General features: G+C 45.3%; 1 protein-coding gene across 2 annotated transcripts in view; it reads right to left on the bottom strand.

Moving 5' to 3' along the window:
• Positions 1-13,037, bottom strand: part of ABHD2 (abhydrolase domain containing 2, acylglycerol lipase) — a 108,248-nt gene that overhangs the window by 77,725 nt on the left and 17,486 nt on the right. For both annotated transcript variants that reach the window (XM_086364620.1, XM_086364621.1), the window contains exon 2: positions 3,486-3,589. The gene's annotated coding sequence lies outside the window, so the exon portion shown is untranslated. The remainder of the gene's footprint in view (positions 1-3,485; positions 3,590-13,037) is intronic.

Below are 13,037 nucleotides of genomic sequence, written 5' to 3' on the forward strand. Positions count from 1 at the left end.
TGTATACTGTGAACTTCCTGATGTTCAAGCTGGTTTTAGAAAAGGCAGAGGAACCAGAGATCAAATTGCCAATATCCGCTGGATCATGGAAAAAGCAAGAGAGTTCCAGAAAGACATCTATTTCTGCTTTATTGACTATGCCAAAGCCTTTGGCTGTGTGGATCACAATAAACTGTGGAAAATTCTTCAAGAGATGGGAATACCAGACCACCTGATCTGCCTCTTGAGAAATTTGTATGCAGGTCAGGAAGCAACAGTTAGAACTGGACATGGAACAACAGACTGGTTCCAAATAGGAAAAGGAGTTCGTCAAGGCTGTATATTGTCACCCTGTTTATTTAATTTATATGCAGAGTACATCATGAGAAATGCTGGACTGGAAGAAACACAAGCTGGAATCAAGATTGCCGGGAGAAATATCAATAATCTCAGATATGCAGATGACACCACCCTTATGGCAGAAAGCGAAGAGGAACTCAAAAGCCTCTTGATGAAAGTGAAAGTGGAGAGTGAAAAAGTTGGCTTAAAGCTCAACATTCAGAAAACCAAGATCATGGCATCTGGTCCCACCACTTCATGGGAAATGGATGGGGAAACAGTGGAAACAGTGTCAGACTTTATTTTTCTGGGCTCCAAAATCACTGCAGATGGTGACTGCAGCCATGAAAGTAAAAGACGCTTACTCCTTGGAAGGAAAGTTATGTAGATAGCATATTCAAAAGCAGAGACATTACTTTGCCAACAAAGGTTCGTCTAGTCAAGGCTATGGTTTTTCCTATGGTCATGTCTGGATGTGAGAGTTGGACTGTGAAGAAGGCTGAGCGCCGAAGAATTGATGCTTTTGAACTGTGGTGTTGGAGAAGACTCTTGAGAGTCCCTTGGACTGCAAGGAGGTCCAACCAGTCCATCCTAAAGGAGATCAGCCCTGGGATTTCTTTGGAAGGAATGATGCTAAAGCTGAAACTCCAGTCCTTTGGCCACCTCATGCACAGAGTTGACTCATTGGAAAAGACCCTGATGCTGGGAGGGATTGGGGGCAGGAGGAGAAGGGGACGACAGAGGATGAGATGGCTGGATGGCATCACTGACTCGATGGACGTGAGTCTGAGTGAACTCCGGGAGTTGGTGATGGACAGGGAGGCCTGGCGTGCTGCGATTCATGGGGTTGCAAAGAGTCGGACACGACTGAGCAACTGATCTGATCTGATCTGATCTGCACATAGGCAGTGCAGGTCCAACCTCCCTGATCTAGGAACTAAGATCCCACATGCAGTGTGGCAGGACCAAAAGTGTAAAAAAGAAATAAATAAAACCTCATGAGAGCAGGAGAAAGAAGTCCAGCTGGAAAGGCACATGGGGACCAGGAGACTAGCTTTGATTTCTGTTACCAGGCAGCCTTGACTTCCTGACTTCACCTGCACCTGGTACCCTGGCCGGGCATCAGGTGTCGTGTTTACAGCCTTGGACAGATGTGAGATGGGACTGCTGTGGCCACCAGGTGTGGCTGTCATGCCTGTGGGCCCCACCTTTGTTTCCAGAGCAGGAAGAGCCTGATTCAGCCACCTGCTCCCTTGGAGGCAGTCCTGGCGCTGGAGTCAAGTTCAGACTAAGCCCAGCTCGCAGAGGTCTTTACACCTGGGAGTCACGGGCAATGTGAAATGGAACTTGGTCACTTTTTCCCCCCACTGAAGGCAACTGCTTACAGTCATTAGTCTCCAAAATTGGGCTAAAAGTGGACTACCATTCAACTGCTAGACCAAAATTTAAAACTGGAGTATGGAAAATATACACGCATATCTAGTTTTTCATCTTTTCAGGTAGCTTTATCTTGTACACAAAACACACACACACACTCACATACATCCCTCTAAACTTTAAAAAAAACAGACATCAACAACAATAACAAAAATCCAGTCTTTTCCTCGCTGCACTGCAGGAAATCAGAACATCAGCTGTTACCTTCAAAATCAGGGAAACCACAAGCTAACAAAAAGAAGAAAATGGTAACTCCTGGCAGCCAAGGTCGCTATGGCAACAGCTTCCCCTGGAATGGTTTTAAGTAGTCTCTGCTGAAAACAGCAGGACAACCCCAGTGGCCAGCGGTACAGAGAAAAGAGGCAGGACGAAACGATCTCTCAAAAATGTGTTTGGGGCAGAACCAAACGAACTCATCTGAGACCGACGGTCAGGCCAGAGAGGTCTTGGAAGTCCTTTGCTAAAATCGAGGCATCTGTGGCAAATACAGGGCAGACCATGTCTGGCAGGGGCTCCAACTGAGTGAGGAAAGGCAATCAAAAGATCCCACAAATATGATATCACTCATATGTGGGATCTAATTTTAAAAAATAAACAGATAAACTTATTTACAAAACAGAAGCAGACTTAAAGATATTGCAAACAAACTGATGGTTACCAAACGGGAAATGTGAGTGGGGGAGGGATAAATGAGGAACTTGGGATAAACACACACACACACACACATTATATATAAGATAACCAACAAGGACATACTGTATAGCACAGGGAACACGACTCAACATTCTGTGACAACCTATATGAGAACACAATCTCAAAAAGAATGTATGTATACGTATAACAGAATCACTTTGCTGTACACGGGAAACTAACACGACGCTGTAAATCAACTATAGTCCAACTGAAGAAAAAAGAACCCGGTTCCTTAACTCACCATCAGGGCAAGAAAATACTTTTTTTAAATTTATCTGGTTTAGAATCAAGGCTAGACCTCAGAATATACTTCTTAGCTACATCAACCTTTGACCTTTTATGAGCTGACGGTTTCCTTAAAACTTAACTTCTGGGGTCATGTCTCTCAAAAGCTGTTCCCCAAACCTTTAAAACAAGGATTCTTTTAACTTGGGGTCCGTAGGTCCCCTATGGGTTTCTGGGAACTTCCTGGAATTATGTGTGAAAGTGTGCGTGTTTGTACAGTTTTCTGGGAAGAGGGCTTGCAGATAAGATCAGATTCTCCAGGGGGCCTGTGACCTAAACAAGCACACAGCACCACACTCAGAGTTGCTCTGGTGGTCCCACCTGTGTCCTTGTCCCTCACATCTCCAGAACCCTGCCACCTGCCAGTCAAACCAACTCGAAACAAATATCCAAGATGACATGGCTTGCTATTTACTGAAGTATAGTTGATTGAAATAGTGTTGTCTTAATTTTCATAGAGACTTTTAAGTGTAGTGAGTGGGGGGCCGAAACCAAAATCTAGGAGGATTTCCAGTTTTTCTGGCACGATGCTGGTGATATGAAACTGAAATAGACATCCTCCTTGTCCTCTTAATCGCAAAGAGAGGAGAAGGTGGCACTGGGTCGCTTGACCAGTTTTCTGGCTGATCTAGAGTAGACACATTGAATTAAAAACATAAAATAAGTCCCTCCACCCCCACTTTCACTCACCACTTACGAATGTTGGGAAGGTAGGGAGAAGAGGCAAAAATAAGAGTTTCGCCAATACATACCTACGTCACCAGTTCCTCTCTGCTGCAAATACAAACTGATCTTGAAGAAGAGTTGAACAGCTGGGCTGGTCAGGTCAGATCTCTTATTCGATTTAACCTAAAAGCTGAAAAGATTGGATAGTGGCATTTTACAGGTTGAGAAAGAAGCAATTTAATTGAAATATAAGCATAGTCTAAGTTTTTCTGCGTTTAAAATCGTTAGGAAAAAAAACCCAAAAACTATTTCTTTAATTAACATATGTGACACACTCTTGGCCAGACCTGCTGGGGGAGATCTTGGTGAATCCAGACTGGCGGGCTCTGTGGTTTCCAGGACAAGTTATCTGCTGCATTCACAACTCTGGCTAATGTAAACTCAAGCTGCTTTTGTCCTTTATCTCATAACATCATTTTCAGAGATACCCGACGATGACAAGGATCATCTCTGTGTGACTGATGAAATAATTTAGCTGGGTTTAGGTCGAGATAGCAGGCAGCTGACTTGTTTCATCTCTTCCAAATATACGGAAACGACAGAAAAAATAGGAGCTGAGACAAGTAAAAGGGCACAGATGGGCTCAAAAACGCAGTTCCAGAAATGGAACAGAACTGAAAGTAACGAGTGGGGAGCCATAACACCTGCCAGATCTGGGCCACACTGCGGGCTGGAGGCTGGCTGTGCTGGGCCATCCAGGGCTGAAACGCTCACCGTGAGATGGGGAACCAGAGCCGGGCCTTCTGGGTTAAAGACCCATGGCTTCCAAAGCAGCAGAGGAAACAAAAAGAGAAACAGGGAGAGGGAGAGACAGCAGTGTTTACAGAGCACCATCTAGGTGCCGAGCTCCCCTTATATTTCATGTAAAATGCGTCCTAATGCTTTTAAGAGTACCTCTGAGGTAGGTACTATTATTATTCCATTTTACAGATGAGAAGACTCTTCAGAGTCCCTTGGACTGCAAGGAGATCAAACCAGTCAATCCTAAAGGAAATCAACCCTGAATATTCATTGGAAGGACTGATGCTGAAGCTGAAGCTCCAACACTTTGGCCACCTGATGGGAAGAGCTGACTCACTGGAAAAGACCCTGATGCTGGGAAAGATTGAAGGCAGGAGAAGCGGGCAACAGAGGAGATGGTTGGATGGCATCATCAACTCAGTGGACATGCTGCTGCTGCTGCTAAGTCGCTTCAGTCATGTCCAACTCTGTGCGACCCCAGAGATGACAGCCCACCAAGCTCCCCCGTCCCTGGGATTCTCCAGGCAAGAGCACTGGAGTGGGTTGCCATTTCCTTCTCCAATGCATGAAAGTGAAAAGTGAAAGTGAAGTCGCTCAGTCGTGTCCGACTCTTAGCGACCCCGTGGACTGCAGCCTACCAGGCTCCTTCGTCCATGGGGTTTTCCAGGCAAGAGTACTGGAGTGGGGTGCCATTGCCTTCTCCACAATGGACATGAGTTCGAGCCAACTCTGGGAGATAGTAAAAGACAGGGAAGCCTGGCATGCTACAGTCCATGAGGTTGCAAAGAGTCAGACACGACTGAGTGACTGAACAACGACAACAGATGAGGAAACTGAGCCATAGAAAACTTGAGTGACTTGCCCAAGGTCACACAGGTAGTAGGTAAAGAAACCAAGATACATATCAGGCTCCAAAGAACGTGCTTTTAACCACCACGCTGTGCTACTTGAAAAGAGGAAAAGTAAGAAAAAGAGAAACAAGAAAGAAAGTGGATGGTAGAGGAAAACACAAATGAGACACCAAGAGCCTGCAAAAATCATGAAGCTGTAACATAGTAGAGCTGGGATTCAAGCCCAGTTTTTTTCTGATTCCATCACACCCAAATGATTTAAAAAGAAAATGAAAGCCAGTTGGAGGGGAGATTCAATTAACCTTCAGAGTAGCCTTGCTCAAATTCAAATTTTTTTTATTTTTTCCTATTCTGAGACAAATTAGACACAGAGGACCAGGCTTTGTTGGGGGGTAGGGGCAGGGTACTAAGGAGCATGTCTCCAGCCACATCACAAGCCACCTGACCTTTCCAGGGCTTGGCTGTCCACTAAAAAACAAGGGATGTGCCAGATCAGAGATCTTAAACTGGCAACCCATGGGATGGCATTGCATTTGGTTGGCATTTTTTTTAATTGTATTTATTAGCTGCCAAGTTATAAACACCAGGAGATTGCAGATAAAAATCGGAATCTCTGGTTTCTCTTGAGAAGAAAAAAAAAATCCGAAGGTTTGGGAAACTGATCCAGCATTCTCACATGGCAGCAATGAATGGAGCTGAGCAGGGCTGACCCTCTAGACAGATTGTGCTCTCTCCAGGTGGCCACCGTCCCCATATGGTCCTCAGCAATGATCTCTGACCTCCTTAATCACTGATGGTACCTGAATGGTCGCTATAGGCATCCCAATGTGCAACCCTTGGGGAAAGGGTTGTTGTTGTTTAGTCGCTGAGTCATGTCCAGTTCTTTGCGATGCTAAGGACTGTAGCCCTCACCAGGCTCCTTTGTCCATGGGATTCTCCAGGCAAGAATACTGGAGTAGGTTGCCATTTCCTTCTCCAGGGGATCTTCCTCATCCAGGGACTGAACTCTCATTTCTTGCACTGGCAGGCAGAGTCTTTACCACTGAGCCACCAGGGAAGACCAAGGTCCCTACTAGCCTTGAATAAGTCTATGCTGATTGAATATTCAAAATATACACTATCAGTATATGTATGAAAGTGAAAGTGAAGTCGCTCAGTCGTGTCCGACTCTTTGCGACCCCATGAACTGTAGCCCACCAGGCTCCTCCGTCCATGGGATTCTCCAGGCAAGAATACTGGAGTGGGTTGCCATTTCCTTCTCCAATCAGTATATGTATAAATGATAAGTTAATACAAAAGAATTATGGAAAGGCAAAGTAGCAAATAACAAGATGCAATACATCTTATTTATTGATATTTACACTGATGTTTATTTATACCTTTACTCTTTTTTTTTAATTTTAGAAGTCATCTATCGACTTCTTACTTATTTTTTAGTATTTTATTTTTATTGATTTATTTGGCTGTGCTGGGTTTTAGTTGTGGCATGTGGGATTTTTTTTTTTTTTAATGTAGGATCTTTAGTTAAGGCAAAAGAACCCTTAGTTGGGACATGTGAACTCTTAGTTGTAGTATGTGGGATCTAGTTCCCTTATCAGGGATTGAACCCAAGCCTCCTGCATCAGGAGCACAGAGTCTTAGTCATTTGACCACCAGGGAAACCTCCTGCAGTTTTACTCTTTCCACAAACTATTTGAGATAGCTTCAAGCGAATACTGGATAGACGTCCACAGAGAAAGATTCAGAAATGCAGTTAACTGCTGAGTGCTTCCCAGTAAGAAGTCCCAGGAGTTCCCTGTCAGTCCAGTGGTTAAGACTCTACGCTTCTAAAGCAGGGGACACAGGTTCGATCCCTGGTCAGGGAACTAAGATCCCATATGCCCTGTGGAGTGCCCGGAAGAAAAAAGAACAAAAGAAGTCTCTGCTTTCTTCGGAACAGAAACCTAGAAAACATGGCTAGCTAGAAAAAACCAACTACAGATCCCAGCCTCTGTTGCAGATAGGAGAGTCCACGTGACTAAATGTGGGCCTGTTCTGAAGGGGCTGGCCTGCTTTCTGGGGAGACACCTAAAAAGGCATTAACTGTTCTGCCCTTTTCCCTCCCTGCCTCCCTGGAATGCAGGCAAGAGGGCTGCAACTCCAACAGCCATCTTGGGCCATGAAGGGACCATGAGGTCACTCTAGGAGCCACACTGAGAGGACAGGAGAGGAGAAAGACAGAGGCTCGGGGTCCATGATGATCCCATGGAGCCACCGTGTCAGACCTAGACTGCCTATCTCAGGATTTCTTTTCTGCAAGAGAATAAACCCTTGCACATTTCAACCGCTGTTATTTCTAGACTCTCTGAGTCTGTAATTTCTAATTACACAGGAGGAATTACTATCTCCCTAAATCTTCATGGATGTTACCCTGGCTGGGTTATTATTAGAGCACAGGCAAACTTTTCTTTCTTTTCCAAAATTCATAATGACTACAATTTTTTTATTACCAAAAATATCTTCAAAATGGCAATGAACAAAATCTAAAAAGAAAAGAAACTCTGAACAAGGAAAATACCTACGTCAAGATATATAAAACTAAGCATGTGACTAAGTCTAAACTATATCTGAGCTTTCTGACTGCCAGGGGGAAAAGGGAAACCTAGCCAGACTTGAGAGTCTCCAAAACGCAGAGATAACATGTGTTACACTCTTCTTACCTCCCAGGAAGACACTCAGAGAAAAGAGGGATTTTTTTGGCACAAATTTATTAAAAAAAAAAAAAAATTCTTCGAGACTTTACATAAGGGGACCTTGAGTAATGTGACAGGCAATGTCCTCCTACAAGATTTTTTAATAGCAAATGCAGTAGAGAATTAATTTCCTCAACCCTTGAAAAACACTAAGGGTTTAAAATTGGATTTAATTCCTGAAGGCAATCCTATGAGAGGTTTCTAATTATTATGGTCCAAATGCGGAGCCTTGAGCTGAAGCCCCGAGAAGCAGGGTGGTTCTACTGTAGATGGCTAGGGCCACCTTCCTTGAACTTCAGGGGGCTTAAAGACCTGATGACCTACGTACAGTGTGCCTGGAACTGTGCTAAGCATTGTGTAGAACCACAATCAAATAGAATTCTCATTTTAGCTGGGGGGAAAAGAAGTTTGTGTTAGCGCTACACTGACTTTAGAAACTTGGGGACAAGAATAAGTAGTCCAGGGAAAAAAAACGTGGGGAAAGGACTTATGGCGCAGCTAGAATTAGAACTGGGCATGAGTGAAGTGTGGATTCAGAAGAAGTGTGTGTGTGAGTCTGTGTGAGGGAGATTCTTCACGTGTGCATGCGTACATGCGCACTATATACGTTAAACCAGGAATTAACTGGCAGGTGTGGACTGACTCTTTGATATTCATGTGCATTTCTCTTACTGCATTTTATTTTATGGTCTTCTTTCTAAGTTCGACCTGCCACTAAAAATTAATATTCTGCACTTGTTACAGCCATAACAAACTTAGCTTCTATTGAACTTTTGGTGGCTTCCCCGATGGCTCAGTGGGTAAAGAACTGGCCCGCAATGCAGGAGACACAGGAGACACGGGTTCAGTCTCTGGGTTGGGAAGATCCCCTGGAGGAGGACATGACAACCTACTCCAGTATTCTTGCCTGGGAAATCCCATGGACAGAGGAGCCTGGTGGGCTAAAGTCCATGGGCTCACAAAGAGTAGGATACGACTAAGCACAGACGTACTCTTTGTGTGTTTCCTCTCCCTTCCTGGGCAAGTGAAATTCAGTTAAAATGGACCTCTGGCAGCCTAGGGCTGAGTATGCATTAGGTGGAAAGCAGACATTTTCCCTTCCCCACCCCACCTACGGTGTACCTGATCAGTGCTTCTTCCATTCCAACCCCCACATTTCTCTGCTCCCACCACAGTCTTTTTTTTTTTTCCTATTTTTTTTTGGCTGGGCCACACATCATCTAGGATCTTAGTTTCCTGACCAGGGATGGAACCCATGCCCCCTGCAGTGGAAGCTTGGTGTCCTAACCACTGGACTGTTAGGGAGGTCCCGTAACACGGTCTTTTTATGAGTGGGATTTTGGTGCTGTAACTGATAGTTAAAATTCCATCTGTCATCTTAACATTTAAAAAGTAATCCGAGGTGTTGCCAAAGGCTCAACAGGAAAAGAACTTTCAGTATCGTCCTTGGTCTCTAAGACACGCTTGGGCACCTCCATCTCCACCGGTGCGAGGGCCTGGGCTTCTCACTGCTCCCCCGTGACGAAGGGCATTATTTTCAGATGGAGGCACAGATTCCAGGAGAGATGTCTGGGACCTGGTCCTTGTGCTTGCTCTGCCCCTTCTTAGCTGGTGACCTTGAAGAGGTCACTTAACCTTGCTGGGCCCTAAAGAACTCATTTGTAAAAGGAGAGGACTAGATTAGAAGTTGATGATGCCAACGGTCTCTCTCAGCTCAAAATTTCTGAGATTCTGAGGGATAGAGTTGCAGTCCTTGGCTTCAGAGCACAGGAAACACTCTCTCTGTGCTCGGTAACAGGAGATAGCCCTGTTTTCCAGTCTACTTTGTGGACCATTAAACAATAAAACTCATAAGAACTAACAACCCTCAGGGCCTCTGTTCTTCCTGCAAATAAGTCAAACAGTAATATATTTTCAGCTGTGCCATTTACACCAATAATTCCATCCTATTCATTCCAACTCCATGACTGGGGTTTCAGCCTTGGAATACTAATGTTTACTAAAAACCTAAAACTTACACTGAAGAAAAGGAGAAAAACACCAAGCAGAGACTGCACACGTAGAAGACTCAATGGCTGGTAATAATCGGGTGAACACTGTTTCCCCAAATCCACGTCCACCAGGGAACTATGAATGCGACCTTATTTGAATATAGGGTCTTTGAAGATATGATCAAGTTAAAGTGCAGTCACACTGGTTCAAGTGACTCTTAACCCCACAATTGGTTTCCATGAAAGAAGAGAGACATCTGGACACAGAGGACAGGCCATGTGAATGAAGATGGATGTAGAGACGAGGGTCATGCCTCTCTGAACCAAGAACGCCAAGGATTGTTAGCAATCCCCAGAAGCTAGGAGAGGGGCAGAAGGAACAGATTTCCCTCAGAGCTCTCAAGAAAAACCCGGCCGGCTCTCAGAACCTTGCAACAAGGAAGTGGTTGTCCAGTGGTTAGGACTCCACACTTCTAATGCAGTGGCCACAGGTTCGATTCCTGGTCAGGGAACTAAGATCCCACTTGCTGCATGGGTCTAAAAAAATAAAAACTCATTTAAAAAAGAACCTTGCTGACACCTGATTTAAGACATCTAACCTCCAGAACTATGACAGAACAGATCCAAAGCACCTCTCATGACTCAACTGTTCCATACCCCTGTCCTCAAGAGGTTGACGAGAACCATTGCCACACTCTTTCCAAAGTCACCCAGACAAGTTCCAACTGATACTAACCATAATCAGCTAACAACACGATACTCCCAGGCTACTTGCATAGCACACGACAAATTGCACTCTGGGCCCAAGTGTTCACTGGCTTGGCCTCATTGCCTCTGACATTCAGCTGTTAGGACCATCCTTTCCTCTCCTGTTCTAGGGAAGTGAAGTGAGAGAGCCCAGAGACGAAATATCACAGGCTGGGAACAGAGGGCCCCCTTTTCCTTGCCATCCAAAGGACCTGACAAGCAAACTTCAACACAGACATTAGTCCTGCGTCAAATACACCTCAAGGAGAACGAAACCAAACTCTTAAAGGATTTCTCTCTTTCAAATCCAATCTAGTTGAAGTAGATAATGCTTCGGTTCATTCCCTGGAGTAAGGTGACCCAGTGTCAAACCCTGACCCCACCCAGGTCTGGTGTTTGTCTTTGGGCCACATTTCTTACCTCCTGTGGGCCTTGTCTGCAAACCGAAGGTGTTAATTTTAAATCAGTCCCTGACATACAGTAAGTTAAGTGTCAGTAGTGTCCATCTCTTTGCAACCCCGTGGACTGTAGCCCACCAGGCTCCTCTGTCCATGGCATTTCCCAGGCAAGAATACCGGAGTGAGTTGCCATTTCCTTCTCCGGGGGATTTTGCAGACCCAGGGATTGAATTTGGGTCTCCTGCATGGGCAGGTGGATTCTTTACCAACTGAGCCACCAGGAAAGTCAGTATACAGTAAGTGAACCCCAAATATTAGCTACCCCATCACCACCATTAAACTCTCCTCCATCTTGCCTTAGTAAACACTAATCTGACAGGTAGCAAGTACCACAAAAGATGCCCTTTTCCCAACTGACACAGAGGCCTCATCAACAATGAAATAACTAGTGGATCCACTGCCTGGGCTCTTCCAACAAGTTTCAGATTACTCCCAGGACACACTTTCGATTCTTCTAATGCAGAATCATGTTACACACTTAATAAATCACTGGATAGTAAATGTTCATCACCAAGGTTCATGAACAGTTCCAAGGTACATTTTCGTTTATGCTGAAAGGGTCTGGCAGTCCACAGCCTGGACCTCTGCTTCTGACACATACACCCTCTCTCCTGCCAAGGGACCCCTCCTTTCCCACGGAGACCATTCCTCCAACTGCACCTCCTTCCTGCCTGTAAATCTACTCTTGCTCGGTTTTCATAGCAAACCTGTTCAACGCCTTGAAATAAAACCCCACGCCAGCACAGTAAGCCTGGGGCAGGCTTGCTTCCTCCAGAAGGCCCTGTGAGTAGTATAGGAGAAGGCAAGGGCCGTATCACATGGTGGTCAGGTCATTCTAATCTGTCCACCTTTTGGTGACAACTTAGAGAAAAGTTGTTCAGTCGCTAAGTCATGTCCAACTCTTTGTGACCCCGTGGACTGGAGCCCGCCAGGCTCCTCTGTCCATGGGATTTCCCAGGCAAGAATACTGGAGTGCATTGCCATTTCCTTCTCCAGGGGATCTTCCTGGATCAGGGATCAAACCTCGTCTCCTGCACTGGCAGGCAGATTCTTTACCACTGGGCCACCTGGGAAGCCCTTAGATAAAAGTAGTCAACTCTAAATGAAGGCAACATGACATATTTGGGGAGAAAGCAGGAGGAAAAGGGCCAGTTTCTCCCTACTTTATCTGCCACTTAACTAAGGAAATTGGGGCTGTTGTACACACCACACACAGTCACACAGAAGGGGAGGAACAAGCCCAGAGCAGATTTGCTGGAACAAAGCCTGGACACCCCTCAGGAGCTGTTTCTCTGCACTTGCTAAGTGCTCAGTGACTCGGGGCTGAGACGGAAGGTTCTGAAGTATGTCCTAGTCAACCCAGACGTGTGCACGCTTGATAACCTGAGCTGATTTTGGCCCCATTCTGATCTCACAGTGAGATTTCAATTCTCTAGGTCAGTGCCTTGGCCAGCAGCACAGAGAACCACCTCTCAGCACAGCCAGGCTGTTCCAATCCTGTGTGTCCTCCTCCCAAGGAGACTCCCATGGACTGAGCCTTCAGGGTAACCTGGTTTTGAAATTCTGCCTCTCACCACTGCCATCACCTCACGCCCCAAATTGATGGAGAACCCTGGCAATGACAGGGGTAATTGTATTTTCCAGATATGCCAAGACACGTTGATTAATTAACTGATTGACTTCTGAACACTAAGCATCGAGTACCCAGGCCCTTTCCTTCAGCAGATCAAACCAGGGACCAGCTCTGGCGTCCTGGGACCAGGCTATGGTGCTGGGCTGTGGGTGGTGGCAGGAAGATCCAATTGCTAGTTCCTTACAAATCAGGTCCTATGAGGGGAAGGGAATGCTCTGAGTCACACTCAATTTGGTAAAGAGAAGGGGATTTCCAAATGATTAAATACATTTAGGTTAACCTCACTCTCAGTTGTGTTCAAAATGAAGAGCTTGAAATTGCCTTTTTGTGAAAACTCACCCAAGTGATAACAGTTTCGTTTAACCATATTCTTCCACAGTCATAAGCTCATGCATTCATCCTGCTGCAATTTCAGAAGGTGTCCT

This window comes from Bos grunniens, chromosome 21 (genome assembly GCF_055505025.1).
Source record: "Bos grunniens cultivar Pamir isolate PY7600 chromosome 21, Bosgru_T2T1.0, whole genome shotgun sequence".
Taxonomy (NCBI): domain Eukaryota; kingdom Metazoa; phylum Chordata; class Mammalia; order Artiodactyla; family Bovidae; genus Bos; species Bos grunniens.